Source organism: Anser anser (genome assembly GCF_964211835.1).
Source record: "Anser anser genome assembly, chromosome: 11".
Taxonomy (NCBI): domain Eukaryota; kingdom Metazoa; phylum Chordata; class Aves; order Anseriformes; family Anatidae; genus Anser; species Anser anser.
In genome coordinates this window covers 10,920,531-10,936,316 of record NC_139732.1, presented here as the reverse complement: position 1 = coordinate 10,936,316, position 15,786 = coordinate 10,920,531, and the positions used below count along the sequence as shown (strand labels likewise).

General features: G+C 42.3%; 1 protein-coding gene and 1 long non-coding RNA gene across 3 annotated transcripts in view; both read right to left on the bottom strand.

The window, feature by feature from the left end:
* The window catches only part of LOC310905536, a 38,783-nt gene extending 23,004 nt beyond the window's left edge, over positions 1 to 15,779 (bottom strand). Inside the window, exon 1 of the long non-coding RNA XR_014589134.1 lies at positions 1,697 to 15,779. This is a non-coding gene — a long non-coding RNA (uncharacterized lncRNA). The remainder of the gene's footprint in view (positions 1 to 1,696) is intronic.
* Positions 1 to 15,786, bottom strand: part of NUP93 (nucleoporin 93) — an 80,210-nt gene that overhangs the window by 57,867 nt on the left and 6,557 nt on the right. The window lies entirely within an intron of this gene.

The following is a 15,786-nucleotide window of genomic DNA, read 5'->3' as shown; positions in this document are numbered from 1 at the left end:
CTGAAAACAACCCAAAGAGGTCCCCGTTTCCTGCTCACCCAGAGCCCATCTGACAGCAGTCTGTGTGCTTGTTCTTGTGTGCTGCTTTCGGTCAGCAAAGTACAAATGGATAAATCTAAAGCACTGAAAACCCACATCCTTGGCTCTTTGTGATGGCCTTGTTCTAAATTCTCGCAAGAGAAAAAGACCTCCAGGATCACTCTCTGTTTTTACATCGAATTTATAACCCCTGGCTTCAGAAACTAAATGTTTGGCTTCTATTTTAGCTGTTCTCACAATGTGTGCTATAAAATAACTTAAGACAACATTTGTCATTTGACACTTCCAGAGGATGAAGAACACAGTATTGGCTTGGGTGTAAATATAAATCAAACAGTCAAAGCACAGTGACAAATGCACTTTGTTTTTTCATATTAAATTGAATCTCTTAATTATTTCAGCTTGATATAGCAAAAGCCGTGACAGTCATTGATATAAATTATGGTCTGAGATTTTAAGGCAGCATTTTCTATCAGTAGTCATAACTTGTGCTTCCCTGCCCACCCCCTGCCCTCAAACTATAACATTCAATAGGAGAGGAACTGCTGTAGGCAGAGGACGGAGCTGTGTAGATGTGCACAGGCAATACCCCACCTGTCCATCTGCCCACTCCGCTGGATGTTCCAGTCCTGAGACCTCCACAGGCACGTTCAATGTCGACTCACAGAACCTGTTCCTATTTCAGCCTTCATTTCTCCACTCCATGTTTCTACATCCTAGGCCTGTCAGTAAAATTATCCTCTAAAATTTAGCTTCTAAAACAGGTGAAGTTTTTATTGAGAGTTAAAAGCTCTAAAAGGTTCCAGTAAGACTTACATTATTAGCATCATCAGGTTTTTGTAATGAACCCCATACAGACCACAGAGATGTGCCGTGGCATCTGACATCTGCAGTTTTGCTTCTCCTCTTGCTAACAATAGGTTATTCAGCTGATGCTTCTAGTATCACCTACATAAATCTTTCAAGAGATTAACAGTTAAAGTAAATTAAGAAAGCATGGAGTGGAAGCCAGCTCTTCCTTAACGGTTTTAATTTTGCTGGGCTACCAGAAGTAACAAGCAATTGAATCTTAACTATTAACGTGAAAGGAAGACCTGATGATCCTCCAAGATGTGACTACTCTGTCAGAATATACCTCTGTATATCAAAAAGCACTGCTTTTGTACAAACATTTTGAAGGCTAGTGCTGCACTTTAATCATTTATACTGGTGATGGCCCTAGGAAACAAGAATAGCCCAAAGGGATCAGCTGCAAGACTGTCAGTCTCAGGAAGCAAAGTTTAAACTGCGAAGCTGCTTCCATCAACAAAAGCTAAATTAGTACTTGTTATTATTTACTAATACTTAAATTAGTACTGCTTTCACAAATATAGCCTGTAACTTTTTAATGCCATCAGCCTTGCACGAAGCAACATTACTGAGTGTGACCACATGGAAGTCTCAGAGGAAGATTTTGTCACTACTGATGCTGATATGCTATCACACCTGACTTGTTCTAGAAACTATAAGCTCAGTGTTTAAGATAAGTATTCGATATTTCATAGCAAGACCAAATATCTGGTGCCAGAAGTGTGGCAAAGGGTTGCTTTAAAACTGGAAAAAAAATGTAGAACAGATAAATAAGCTTGGGAGGGGATTTTAAACTCTGAGGTCCTACCTTGCTTGGCCAGCAAAAGGCTCCACGAATTCATACATGTAACAGAACTCCTCAGCTTCTCGAGGAAGTGCATTAACTACATCTTCAGCTAACAAAAATTGCAACACTTGCTGAAAAATAAATGGTGAAAGAAACAAAAAGCCCCTTTCTTTAGTCACATGCAAGAGGGATTCAATTTCACTGTCTACTGCATGCATTTTATATAAGGCAGATAGGCCCGGGATACTGGCCGAGATGGTTTTCAATTTATCACTTTGGAACCTCAGTCAGAAAAAAGATGAAATCAAGCAAGCGATTGCCTCTGACACTAGGGAAAGAGCCTCACTAATGTGAAAGCACAGCCTGATGGCTGTCTACGCTCCTCAGTGGCATGTACAACCAAATCACAACTCTTCTGCCAGATATAGTCTTCTGCGTGTTCAGCTTGCTTCAAGTCACTTAATCAGCATATAAAATAGTGCCAGTGAAGCCCACTTCCATTATAAATTGTGACTATTCTTCTCCTGATTCAGCATCTGACTAATTTCAAAGTTTCCAAGGTAAGGTTCAAATAAAGTATCAGAGAAATTTTCTGTTTCTGTTTCAAGAAACCACCGAACCATCTGCTCCTGCAAACTGAGATGGAGCCACGGGCCAGGCAAAGGACATCCTCTGCACTGTGCACTCATGTAAAAGAGGCTTTAGATAAGAAGTTTGCCCCATCTCCCTTGGCCTGAAATGGCGATAACCATTTGCAAAGTATTCTGCATGGATGACAACAGTCAAGGGTGCTAAAGGCAGAAGGAGACACCTCGGAGGTCTTATAAAATTAATGGGTTTAGAAGCAGCACCACCAGGGCAGCAAGAGGAACCTTCTCTGGCTCCACTTGGGCACTTCCAACATGCAATACCTTCCCCTGAGCTGTTTCTGCAATGAAACGAATCTTTGAATTTTGCTTCCCACCTTCCCCTCAGAATATGTGGTTCCAAGCAGCGTTTGTTGCCAGGATGCACTGCTAACACATAATACGTTGGCTGGAAATTAGTATTTCATCTGAGAAGGAAAATGTTACAGGCACTTCTCAAGAGGCAACGCAAGCGGAAGAGTTTGAGGAAGAAAGGTTGTGGGAAACGACATAACCAAGAGAAGATGGAACTATTAAGACAAAGAGCTAAATCCTGCCCTTTAAGGCAGACTGCAGGTTCAGTCCCCCGATGCTGCTTGTACTGCTGGAAGGAGATCTGCTCCGCCACTCCGCTGCACAAGGACGCTGCTTTGACACAAAGCTTTTGGTATTTAACGTAGGGATGCCTTCTGACTGAAAAAGCAGGACTTTTTCTTCCTGGTGCTACCCTGCAAAAAGCATGTCATTTCTGCCACTCGTGGGGACACACTCTCACATTTCCTCCCAGACCCCGAGCCCCGGCCTGGAGGAATTTATCCTTGGAAACAAGCCCTGGAGTCTTTTCAGACCGAGTGCTACCCCGCTGGCTTGACCGACCTACCGTAAAGAAAGGGCCTGAGACAGCCTAGAAGATCCTTGTGGCCTTCTCACAGCTTTCAAGTGACAGCACAAAGCACCTTACATGCTGGAAAGACTCCTCCAAAGCATCTGAAAGGTAACATGAGGGGCTTGGACAAAGCAAGGAAGGAAAAGAAATGAGGAAAGGAAAGCAGATGATGGTTCTGCTGCTGGAATATAACTGCATACCAGCCACCACTACGCCTGTTACACACCAACTCTTCGCCAAAGGTTTTAAGACAACTAATTGATGGTAACCACTCTGTAGCTCAGTTCCAGCAACAGGGAGCCAGAGGCAGCATTCATTTTGAGGGCTTGCTTCCATAACTCATGAAATCATAAGCTTATAATAAAGCAAAGGCTATTGTGAAGATGCAAAGTCTTTCCTCAGAAGAAAAAAATCAGGAGCATATTAGAAAAGGTAGAGAATAAGGCATTTTTTGAGGATACAACCCCCCAGACAAACAGCAAAACACTCAGCGCAGCACATTAGCTAATTATGTGGAGCACTATCGCGCACTTCATCCTAGCAGCAAATACGAAGCCAAGCATTAACCTCAGTCAAATAGCAAAACAAAAATAAGAGAAGTGATATCGATTCACAGTATCTGTTGAGCAATCCAGCTTCTTACCATTAGAAATGACCTGCAAATTTTCAGGATAAGCCATCTTTAACCTTGGAAAAATTAAATCAAGCTAGATAGGGACTAAGAAAAGAAATATAGCAGGGCTAGCTCTGCTATACAGAGCCCAAAAGTATCCGAAATACAGAGCCCAAAAGTGTAATTCCAGTGAGGTGCTCTTTGCATCCAGCTTCTACCCGTAGCTCACACGAGGACCTCAGGCTGCGGATGCTCCCTTTTAGTCTAGACAATGGTGGGTCTTTTGCCTACTGCATTAGTGCTTATTTCAGACTCGTTAAAGCCTTTACGTTTTTCTATCTACTCAGCAGACAGAGTAAACGGATTTAAACATGCCATTTTGTGTTACAAGCCTTGGGGCAGAAGAGGAAAGAAATAATGAATGTTTCATCGGAGTTACTATATGGTAACCATAGCAGGCAAAATCAATTACCGCCGCGAGGATCTGGAGATAACGTGTAGGTTCCCACTCATCTGCTTGAAATGTTTTTTCCTCCGTTCCCTCTCCCACTTCTCCTCAAATCTCTTCTCTCATATCTTAAAATCTGGCCCAAAGAATTCTGCTGGCTTGCAACCACAGAGATAAGGATTTGTCATGACATCCCCACCTGTGCACTCCCACTTATCTGAGCTCAGATCAAATCCTTCACAGCTTGCCACTTCTGCCTTTCACACCCGGTTTGGCTACGCTGAACTTTGTTATCAGGGAAGCCAAACAATGCTGGGGCTTTATCAAGAACGCTGCGCAAACCGGACAGCCAGTCTCAAAGGAGACTGCAGAACAGACTTGAGGAATTAGCAAGATTACCCATATGATGTGACTGAACACATTGAGGATGGGTAATATCGAAAAGGAACCAAGTAAGAGTAGATATACTCCAATAAATATCTAACTCATCCAGAAAGGGCAGATCCAGAAATCCAGCTCATACGACTCTGAGCAACAAGCAAAGGATGTCTGCTGAAATTTAAATGATGCCAAGCTCAAAACCAGTAAGAGGAAATAAATTTTAACACAATCTGTAATTGAATTGGGGAACTTACTACCACAGGAAGACGGCAAGGCCAAAATATAATGGGATTAAAAGACTGACTCAGTGTGTATATGGATATTGATAATATCTAGGGCTGTGTTTAACGATAGGATTGTGCAAAGAATTATTATACCCCGTGCTTCAGGGTTCTACCAACCAGTATCTAACCACCAGAGAACAGGGTGAAGCCTAATTTATTAGGAGACAAGCAGACATCCCCATGAACTTCTTTGTCAGCGTTCCTCCTCTGAATTACCCCACGCTGCACATGAAGGCAGCCAAGTAGACATGTCCCAAATCCAACCTAATAAATCACCTACGACAAATTCAGCTGCAACTATTCCCACATCTCCACTTCAAGCCTAGGACAGCCAACCGAACCATTCAGAAAGCTTTAATCAAGCTACTGAAACCAAAATTAAACGCTGACGTGTTTACCACATTTCAATTTTTCTCGTTCAGAAGCCTTTAAATGGCATTCACACACCACTGGCAAGCCTTCCCCTCGCTCCCCGAAATACCACAAGTTGGAAAAATCTCTCTTCCCCTTCCCCACCTCCACCCCACTGCGGATCTGGCAGAATCCAGGCATCGGTGCTTTAAAAGGACACCCCAGAGACTTGCACTGCTGTCAAAAAAGCTGGCGACACGTTAATTTATTCTCCATAAAGTTATTTTAAAACCAAGCCTCTCCGAGCTCCTCCAGCCATTTTTACCAAGTGACAACTAAGCGCCTTGTTCCAATTAAGTTTTAAAAAACTGAATGCATCTTAGCTGTGGCTCAAAGCACTACGTACGCAAATCAGTCTTGGTGCAAGCTAGGATGGATCATGTCTTGCATGCTTGCTAAGACACAAACAATGGAATGGAGAAGACCGTTTCCAACTCACCTCCCTGATTTCCTTCGGTCATTTCCCTGCGTACAGAAAACCAGCACATCAGACATTTCACGACTGCTTTGTGTTCAAACAGGACTTCAGTGGTTTGGCTCAGGTAGGTGAGTAATGCTCTCGCAACCAAAATATTGTCAAAGAACAGAACTGAGTAAAGAGTGGGCAGGAGGTAATAAATGTATCCGAGGTAGAAGGCAAAGGGAGTAAATACAAATGGATAGAGAAAGAAATGAGAATGGAGGGAAGATGAGAAACAAAGGGCAGGGAAGACAACAGAAGGGAGGCAGTGAGAACAGAAGTTGTGCCAAAAACCCAGCTGAGCGAAGTGAACGTACGTGCGTGTCCCCAGCCCCATCTCAGAAGGCTGCAACTGTCCTTCGGGGAAGTATCTTGACAGGAACACGAATTCATTTTGACTTCAAAAAGAGAAGTTAGGAAACAGCCAAACACACCACCTGAACATTTCATCTGCAAGCTGCCAAACGTTCAGGGCGCTGTTCTGTATGGGGAAGCCGAAGCACACCGGCACTTGGATAGCCACGCAGTGAACACTTTACACACTTATTAGTTAGTGACTGCCCTAAAGCAAAGCCTGATAATGCCTAGGATTAAGATTTTTGATGCGGAGTCAAACTGCCTAATTACTACAGGGCAGGCACAACAATACACCTGTGGCCTTTCCCAGATGGCTGAATTACCCCCATGGCTTCGTGACAAACCACAGGGCAATTCAGCACAGCTGTAACACTTGCAAGAAGCTGGAGCAAATTAGGGGGGCTTGAAAGGAGGGCAGGGAGCTGCAGCAGCTTTTAATGTTTGGTTGTTTTGGTTTTTGAACTAGATCTGATGAACTGGCTCATTGGAAAAAGCACACTGGGTTTCCCACTTGAGACACAGGAGTTCAGTGAGATGATCTGTCCTGCTCACCCTACAAACTCTTCTTGGTGAGAAGTGATGTGTTTGGTTCAGCTCGTAGTGCTGTAAGCAATTACTTGAGAAAGGTGCTTAAGACAATGCTTAAAAAGCAAAGATATGAGCAAAAAAAAAAAACACAGTTCAGGGGAAAGGTAAGCAAAGAGCATGTCTTTGTATAGGTCAGCTCCGTGCCATTCTCCCCGTTCAGAAAAGTTTGCTGAGTGGTGAACTCTTTTCTTACTGCCATTAAAATTTCTTTAAGTCGTCTTTTCAGAACTGAAATACACCTGAATTCTAGGAAAATTTTCATTTTTCAAACCCAAACCTCTGACACTATAGCTGAAATCCATCAACACACTGCAGCACCGGGAAAGAAAGCTTCTGCCATCCATGACAAGTCCCAGTATCAAGACCTGTGCATGGCTCTGAGTGTGGCTTCTGAGCACAAAGACTCTGCTTCCACTTTCCCCAGCAGCACCAGGTGGCCATAGCAGGGCCCCTGCAAGAAAGAATCAGATTACCTCAAGAATAAAGCCCCCCCAGACTCTGGCTGTTATGTTGTTACTATCCAAAATGCTGTTAATATTTTAGAAATCTAAATTAACTTACTCTTTAACTTTTTATTTTTCATAAATGCAACAACGATGAATCAGGTTCACGTCTGTTTATAATCAGTTCCACTATTAAATTCCAGCACAGCATTGCAAATCCATTAGATCAGAGCTATAGCTAAGGTACTGGAAATAACCAAACCTTCTGCCATTAAGTCTATACTTTCTCTGTAGTGGTTTCAAAACTAATGAGAATATAAGTATTTTACAAAACGAAATGGAGCGGTACTTTGCAAAAGCTCCATTTGGGCCTCAAATAAATAAAACCATCTCTTTAGCTCAGTTGTTCTAACATGACACGTGGACGTGGCAAATTGTGAGGTTGCAAGAATTCCTTGCAACTGATTGTATCAGTATCATGCCTTCGCACCACTTCCTATAACCAGAGACTAAAATGTGCTATGAAGTTTTTCCAGCACCACAAAAACACTGATTCCAGTAGTTCATCTACACACCGTCTAGGTCAGCAGTCGATGCAAGACCTCAGCGAGCACTAAATTAACGTGGGATGTTACGAGGCACTGGGTTGCCAGAAGTGCTGTCCTCCTGGTAAGGTGCAACACGGATCCTAAAAAACAGTAATGATCCCACAGCGATACCTGCAATACTAATGTTGATCCAGGTAGGGTCTTGGGGAAGTTCTGACTCAGCCGATCGCGTTCCACCAGGCAAGGCGTGCTCCAGAGCTCCAGCTACATGCCAAGCTGCCTCCTGCACCAGAAGGTCTATTTGCCCTTCACAGGAGTTAGCATTTGATGAGGGATTGGAACAGTTTTCCTCAAAGAGCAGAGCTATGCAGCAGTCTCCAAAGGGGAAGGGTGGGGATGAAGCCAAGTGTTATGACTCAAAATCTGGTCTCTGTTTTAAGATGTTTGTGACAGATTTCAAAGGTGTTTATTAAAAGTCAACCACTGTACCTATTTGAGATGCAAAGAGCATAGCTGGATTAAGCAGACAGGAAATATAAAATGTGCCAGGACATAGCAGAATTTAAATAGATCAATAAACATGGCCACTAGAACAAGAATTCTCAATTTTTCCATCTCATGACCTTGCATTAGCATCAAGTTTTAAAGTGTCCCTTTCAGGCTTTCTTTGCTTACCCACAGAGGAAGAGAAAGGGAGACAGACCAGGTCTCCTCTCTGTTAGGAATTCACGATCGGAATCACATTGAACTGGAAGGGCCCTACATAATTACTCCAACTGGCACACAACCAAAAAAATGCAAGCAGTTCAGTATCACTGTGAGTGAGGGTAATCTGGATAACAGATGAAATGCCACACAGTACCAGACAGTATTCTACGTTAAATGTGCTGTGGTCTTCTCCCCTCCTGCCCCCCAACACTTGTTTTATTTTCACATTAATAAGGCCAAGGTAATTTAAAACTGTAGTGCTGATTCATGCTATTAAGCCAGTGATGAGAACTAGAGGAAACTACTATTAGATGTAAACTAGGCATGTGAGGGAAAAAGTGACAAGCAAAAAAAAGACAAAAAAAGGCATTACCAACATGTTTGCCTTTTTTTTGTCCTTGTATACAGTCTTATTCACTCACCTGCTGTGCATCATTTCACCAGCCAGCTATGGAAAAGGGAACCCTGCACTCTTACACCCCAGTCAGGTCCCAGCCCAGGCACACCTCCGTGTCTCCCAGGGCATTCCCTGATCAGCACATGCCTTGGGAGGATCGGGGCCAACCTGCTCGTTCGCGTGGTCCTGGGAGGCTGAGCGGCGTTGGGAAGGAGGCAGAGAGGCCTCGCCGAGGCTGCGCGCTGTGAAAGCCCTCGCACATCTAAGCACTGCGCAGAGCCACAGGCAGGCTGCAGCTTTCCTTCCGAGGTTTGCATGAAGTCGTTACCCTCATTTCTCCCTTCTTTTGGTGATTTATATTTCTCGGGGCCAGACGCCTTTGCACAGTGCTCCATTTGCTGCATGCCAAACACCCATTCATTCCTCACAACCGCTTTCTTCAATTGTCTTAAAATTGCCTCTGGCCATATTTAATTGCCAGAATATTTATATTTGTCATTTGCATACCAAATGTATACATTAGGGGTCAAATCCTTAATGAAATCAACCAAAAAGCTAACCCAGGTTAGTGGGGTTTGATCCTACCATGCACTTCTAATGGGAATTAAAAAAAAAAAGGGACTTCCAAGAACCTCCATAGAGAGGAGCAACAGCTTTTGAAGAATCCACAGCTATATCTACAGAGAAAATTTTTCCTTAGGACTGCAGCAATGCAAAAAAAAAAAACACAAAACAGCAGTTAACAACTGACCCTAAATAAAATGAAAAAACAAGGCAGAAGATTGTCCTCTTGTGTTCCTTGTCCTGGCTCTGCAATGGTTAAAGGGTCCCCACAGCTGTGCTGGCATCATCGATTAGGGTGAAGGAGGAAGCGACAGGAAAATAAAGCCACCTTAATTTCAAGCTCCATTAGAACTGAAGGACTTGGGGGGTGGGGGAAATCAATGGTTGGCAAATAGGAAAAGGACAAAAATCTGCAAAAGGAAAAATACATTTTCAGGCTAAGCTAATGCAAACAATGGATGGCGAACAGCACTCGAGGTTGCCCCTTTAAGGTTGTGTCAGCATTTCCATTTATAAACCCTGATTTTAGTTACACTCTAGTAGATTACCACGGGCTTTAGTGTTATTCTAGTAGATACCACAGAGTAATCACAAACGATCATGTGAAATAGCAGTAAAGGCTCACTGGCTGAATAATGCACCCTTTTCAGGGCCTGATGTCAGAGTTAGCATTTTTAATTTGAGAGTTGCACACGTACGTACATCGAGGCAGACCATAGAGCCCTGGGGTCGGCATCTTGGGACCAGATTCTACCTCAAGAACTCCAACATCAAAGCAAAAAGTCAGAGCTGCTGCTGGTACACAGCCTGCTTACAGCACTCTGCAAAACCTGAAAATATCCCAGATCCTTCATTTCAGTCTGCCTCAGTTGCCACTTGGAGAGGTTCGAGCCTAACCTTCTGCCCTCATTTAGATAAAAGCTCTTACTTCTCTTTCTGGACCTCTGAAGAGCTACTCGGTCAATAAACATCCACACCCAGGAATCAAAAAGAAAGCCTGGTATGCAAGCTTTCATTCCGGTTTTGCCTAGCTCAGAAGCCCACGCCGAAACTGTTGTACAAGCAGGGAAACGAGAGCCTCGCTGGAGGCCGACAACATTTCCCTCGAGCTTTCCAAGCAGATAAAACAGGGTAAGCAAGGAGAGCTCACATCTATTTCGAGAACCCGTTCTCAAAGGTCTGCAGAGAGCTGGACTGAGCTTCGGAAGGTAGAACAATGCCATTTCTTACAACTACCACCGTGATTTGGGGCTTAAACGTTTTAAAACGGGTATACAGCTAAAAAAAACCAGCTAAAGCTAGTATCAAACCGCCACTACATACAAAACATACAGGGCAGTGCAATGCCTCCTGGAATCAGCCAAAATACCTTAGTAAGTATAATTTGGGCTCTGATCTTGCGACTCATCCCTACCAGGTATGTTTACCAGAGCAGCACTGAACCTCTCTGACATCCATGCACGACAAGCAGCACACATGCAAGAGCCAGGTCCTAGCTCACGTGCCACAACTGCTCAGCCTTTTTGTATACTTGTAATAATTCCTCCTCTTGGTGCCATTGCTGTGGCCTGAGAGGTCTGCTACAGGAGTACATCATAGCTCACCTTTAGGGAATCGTGGAGAAATACTGGTGTTCTGTTCAGAAAGGGGATTACATTTATAGGCACATGCCCCATCTTTGCAGAGATCAGCTTGCATCATCCACACTTGCATGAGATTTTTAAAAGCCGTGAAGACACAAAAAAGGAAAAAAGTGCATTTATCTGTTAAACACGGCATCAAGACCACCAGGAATCAATTGACTACCCTTTTCAACTCTGCAAAGATTTTGCCAAAATAGGGCTTACTGACGAGTTAAAAACAATATCTTGATCTTCATAAACTCTGAGGTAGGAATTAATATGAACTGGATTTGCTCTGAGAAGTCTTTGTTGTGCTGTATACAGTTTAGGAACAGCCTTTGAAAGGAGAGAGGAAAAATACAAATTCCTATAATTTAGAGGCAAGCCTAAAATCTTTTTCATAATCTTCCCGGCCTACTGCTCTAGTGGGAGACATTTCCTGGACTCGCAACCCTTTTATGTACAAGCAATCTACATTTTACAACTGATAAATAATTCAGATAATTAATTGAGCTGCAATTTGCTGCACTTCTTTTTAGTCAGCACTATGGCATACAGTTTAAAAGAGGCTCTGTACAGAAGGTTCCTCGTGCTTGTTAACCCAATCTGAAGCTTCTGTTAGGTGAATTCCTAGATTCTCTTAACGCTTTCTGAATTTCTCACAACATCAGCGTCCAGGAACTCCATGCCCTAGACGCTCCCCTCTGTGACTTGCCTTGCTGTGACTTACTCTCTCCAGAAGAAGCAGGGTATTTCCTGGAATTCTCCCTCTGCAGTGCTGATTGCCCTCATTTGAGAGATTAGATTCTAGCAAATCTCTGTGCTGCCCACATACAGGCTGCTAGAATAGACCACAACATGAGAAGGAACAGAGACAGTAAGTAAATACTTCAGGGAAGAAAGCTGAAGAAGCTCAAGCAAGCAAACTGTCAGGGAAATCACTGATTTCTTCTTTTTCAGCAATTACCATGGAGGCAAAGGAGTGATGGGGGAGCATATGGCAGGAAGTCTAAGCATTATTTTCATGCTCTAAGAGCTTTGATAGAATATTTAAGTCAGCAGAACCCTAAAATTCATACAATAAACATTTAATCATATTAATAACCTTTGCTTAAGTGCAGCAGTCAGCAGTGCCTAAGCATGAGGTCTGCGTTTCTGGCACAAATGCCCACGTTCACCTCCAGAAACGTCACCTACTCCTGCAGTGTGGCACACGTAGGCTGTACCAACGCAGCCCCACTGCAGCTTTATGGGAAGGAAGAACGCACTTGCAGTTTCAGGTACCTTAAGAAAAGAAGTTTCAGCCTCCTAATCAAATGCTGTGAAGTATTCATGAACTGATAACACTAATTGCACCAACTGAAGCTTGAGGGATGCTACACATACAATAGCAATGTAAGTGATGAAGAGCCTACAGATGACACAAACAAGTTCCAGACAAGAAATGAATTTCCTGTAATCCATACCAGCTTGTGGACAGAATGCTGAGCGTCAAGAAAAGAAAGTAAAATGCAATGAAGAAAGGACAGCTGAGTCTATAACACTGCTAAGCTGTGAACCGAGCCCATTAATTACTTGGGAAGAAGTTTGTGTTGTTTAAAAAAATAGTGGTAGTGCTGGCTGCAGGCTTGATGCAGAATGGAATCGCTCCTCACAAGCTGCAGAATTACAGCGTACCAGTATGTCTGTGTAAATACCAAGTAACAGCGGAGGAAGAGTAAAGCCCTGCAAGATTGCTTCCTTCTATCACGCTGCGCTGCGGGATGCAATGGCAGCAACCATGGAGGGAGAATTCCACACAGGGTAAAAGGACAGCTACATCTGACCCAAAACAAACACAATGAATCTGAAGAAACCTTAGGAAACTAATTAGCTAGGGAGAATGAAAACCAATCCCAGTACAATCAGAAGGTACAAGTAACATCGGAAGCTTTGGTAGTACATTTTTATCAAAATATTGAATAATTTTAAGACCTACCTGGTTAACAAAACCAACAAAAAAGCAGTAATGTATAATATGAAGGTCCTCCTACATAAGAAAACCTTACTAAAAACTACTTAAAGGACAAGATCCTGTTGTTGACAACCATGAACCAGTACCTACAGACAAGAACAGAGGCTTGTTCATGTTCTAAGCAAGTATTTTTGAACCACAAACCATCATCAACATCAGCCAGACAGCCTGAGAAGTGACTGCAAAGACCATCACACAAAGCAGAGGACAACGCAGCAGAAAAATTCTTGCACTTGTTAACCACAAAAATAAGCAGGGACAAAACACTGAGCACTCAGACATTACTCACGAGCCTGTAGGATCACCTAAAACGGAGCACCTCGCCAGGCTTCCCTCTGCAGATCAATTTCAGCTAATTTACAAACGTTTTTTGCACAAAAACTTGCAGATTCAAAGCCCATGTGTATTAGGCAACATGAGTAGTTAGGTTTAAATTCAAGTGATCAGTGATTAAATCACCAGTGCTAATCATGATTCAAAATGGCAAGCAGTGAACTTTGATTTAAATTATTGATTTTGATCCTGGTTTTCATTTGTACTTTTTAGCTGGTTTCCTAATGGAAGGGTTGAATTCCATTGGCTGATTGGGCCATTTAAACACATTGATTTGCAATTAACTACTGCTTCTAATGCTGAACTCGAAACATTCCCTAAACGGGAGGATACAATCGTATCTATACTCACAACACAAAGCTTATTTAAAAAGCACTTTTGTTCAGAATCTTTAATTTTGAAAACAAAGAATGGGAAATTTCTTATTTACTAGATTCCATTTACACAGGCACTTACACGTTTGTATCAAGTTAGACTTGGTCGCAAATTAAAATTCAATGAGAAATAAATCATGTAAAAACGTTCAATTAAACTGCCTGATATAAATAAAAATAGTACTCAACTTCTACTTCAGAATGTTTGCATTTCAAAGTCTCTTTTACTGAATAAAAATCATTAACTTTAGAAGCAAAAAGGTGGATTTAAAATTATGGCCAGAAACAGCATTTCAGCATCTAGAGATGGAAATGGAGCAGTTTTAAAGAAACTCGCACAAACTCCCACACAAGGTAAGGACCCAATTCCTGCAGAAATCACCTGAAGGTGAGATGAATGGGACTCGGGTACCCAGTGTGTTTAGGCATGGCTGAAAATCTCTTGATTTCGGGTGGTAAAATACTCCAAAAAAAAATCTGCTCCTGCTTTCTTCAAGCTTTAGCAATAAGAAATCTTTTTTAGGGTTTATTTTTTGCATATGCTTGCTTTTAATTTAAATCATCTCTATAGCAAGCTTGGTCCACTGTATAAATTGCCATAAATTAAAAACAAAGCTTTTATTTTTGAAGGAATAAACGCACTCTAATGAAAAACATTCCTCTATTGACTTGGGTCAAAACCAAACCAAAGATGAGAAAATATATTGAGCAGGTCACCAGAATGTGCTGGTGATCAAATGATAGGGCCTTAAGATCTGGCGTAATTAAGAAAGAAGAGAACCTTCACATTCTAGTCAGGTAGCAGGAAAATAAAGTAAACTATGAGCATTATGCAGTCTTATCGAGGAGCATGGCTGTTTTCCCACATGCCACACCTCAGAATTCAGAGAGTCAAAAGCTCCACTGCTTCTGGGCTTGAGAATCTACAACAGGAGCGCTCTTAAACGACGAAGAAAAAACACCAGAAATCAAAGAATTAACAACAGTAGTAAACCCAAAGAAGAAAAAAAGGAAGAGTTCTTGAAAAAGTGACAGAACGGGGCCAAGGAAAGCACGTACAAAGTTTAACATCACTAATTAAACAAAACAACATTACAATTGGAACAAAGGAATAAAAGGAGAAAAAGGGAATGATGCCAATGGTTGTACAGCTCTCGGGCTATTATTATGCAGTGAAGCCTCCCAGTGCACTATTTTTTGGGTGAAAAAGAGTGGAAAATCATGTGGGGAGAGTGAGAAATAGCAGCCAAACATGCCAGGAATTGTCAGAAGGTGAAGAGAGAGGATAAGCTTTCAAATGATTAACCAGTAATTCTGACTATTATCAATTTTCAAAGCAACACACGACGTTATTCAGTTAAGAGCCAGTTGTGGAATTGGTGAACACTGCAGATTTCTTCTTCACCAAGAAAAGCAGTACACAAATATTCTATAAGGGCAGGCAAATATCATAAAGCAAAAAATAGTCCGGTCACGTTAATTTGTAAGATATCTGGAGACATTCAAGAGAAACTTAACAAGATTAAATCACACTGGAAAAGCACAGGAAAAACAGCCGTCAGTCTAGCACCTGGACAAGGTTACCTGAGGCGCAGCAAAAGAAAAAGCCATACTCACCTTCTTTGCATATTAACTTAACTGCCCCCTATTACCTACAACACCTTGAAATTCCCAAGTGGTTCTGCATGAGTTCTTCCATCAGATATTTAAAAAGGACTCAAAATTATGAGAAGTATCCCTCAAATCAACAAAGACAACTCTGCAAAGACAGCAAGTGCCTAGTTCCTCTTGACTTCAGAGGAAGTTTGGAACTTACGATGTTTCTGCAGATCTGGTACTTAGTGCTGCTTCTCATGGCTAACTCTTTCTTCACTGAAAGATGAAAGTACGTGTACCCTCTGTACTTCCTCTAGCCAGTGGATTAAACACAAAACAAGCCTATTTCCACAACAGTGTCAGAGCAAAACTACTTCCACAACAGTCTGAGAAGAGCTTTGAACCAGAGCACAGGAACAGCAGTTTAGGGGAGTGTGACACGTGTCAGAATCGCCCCT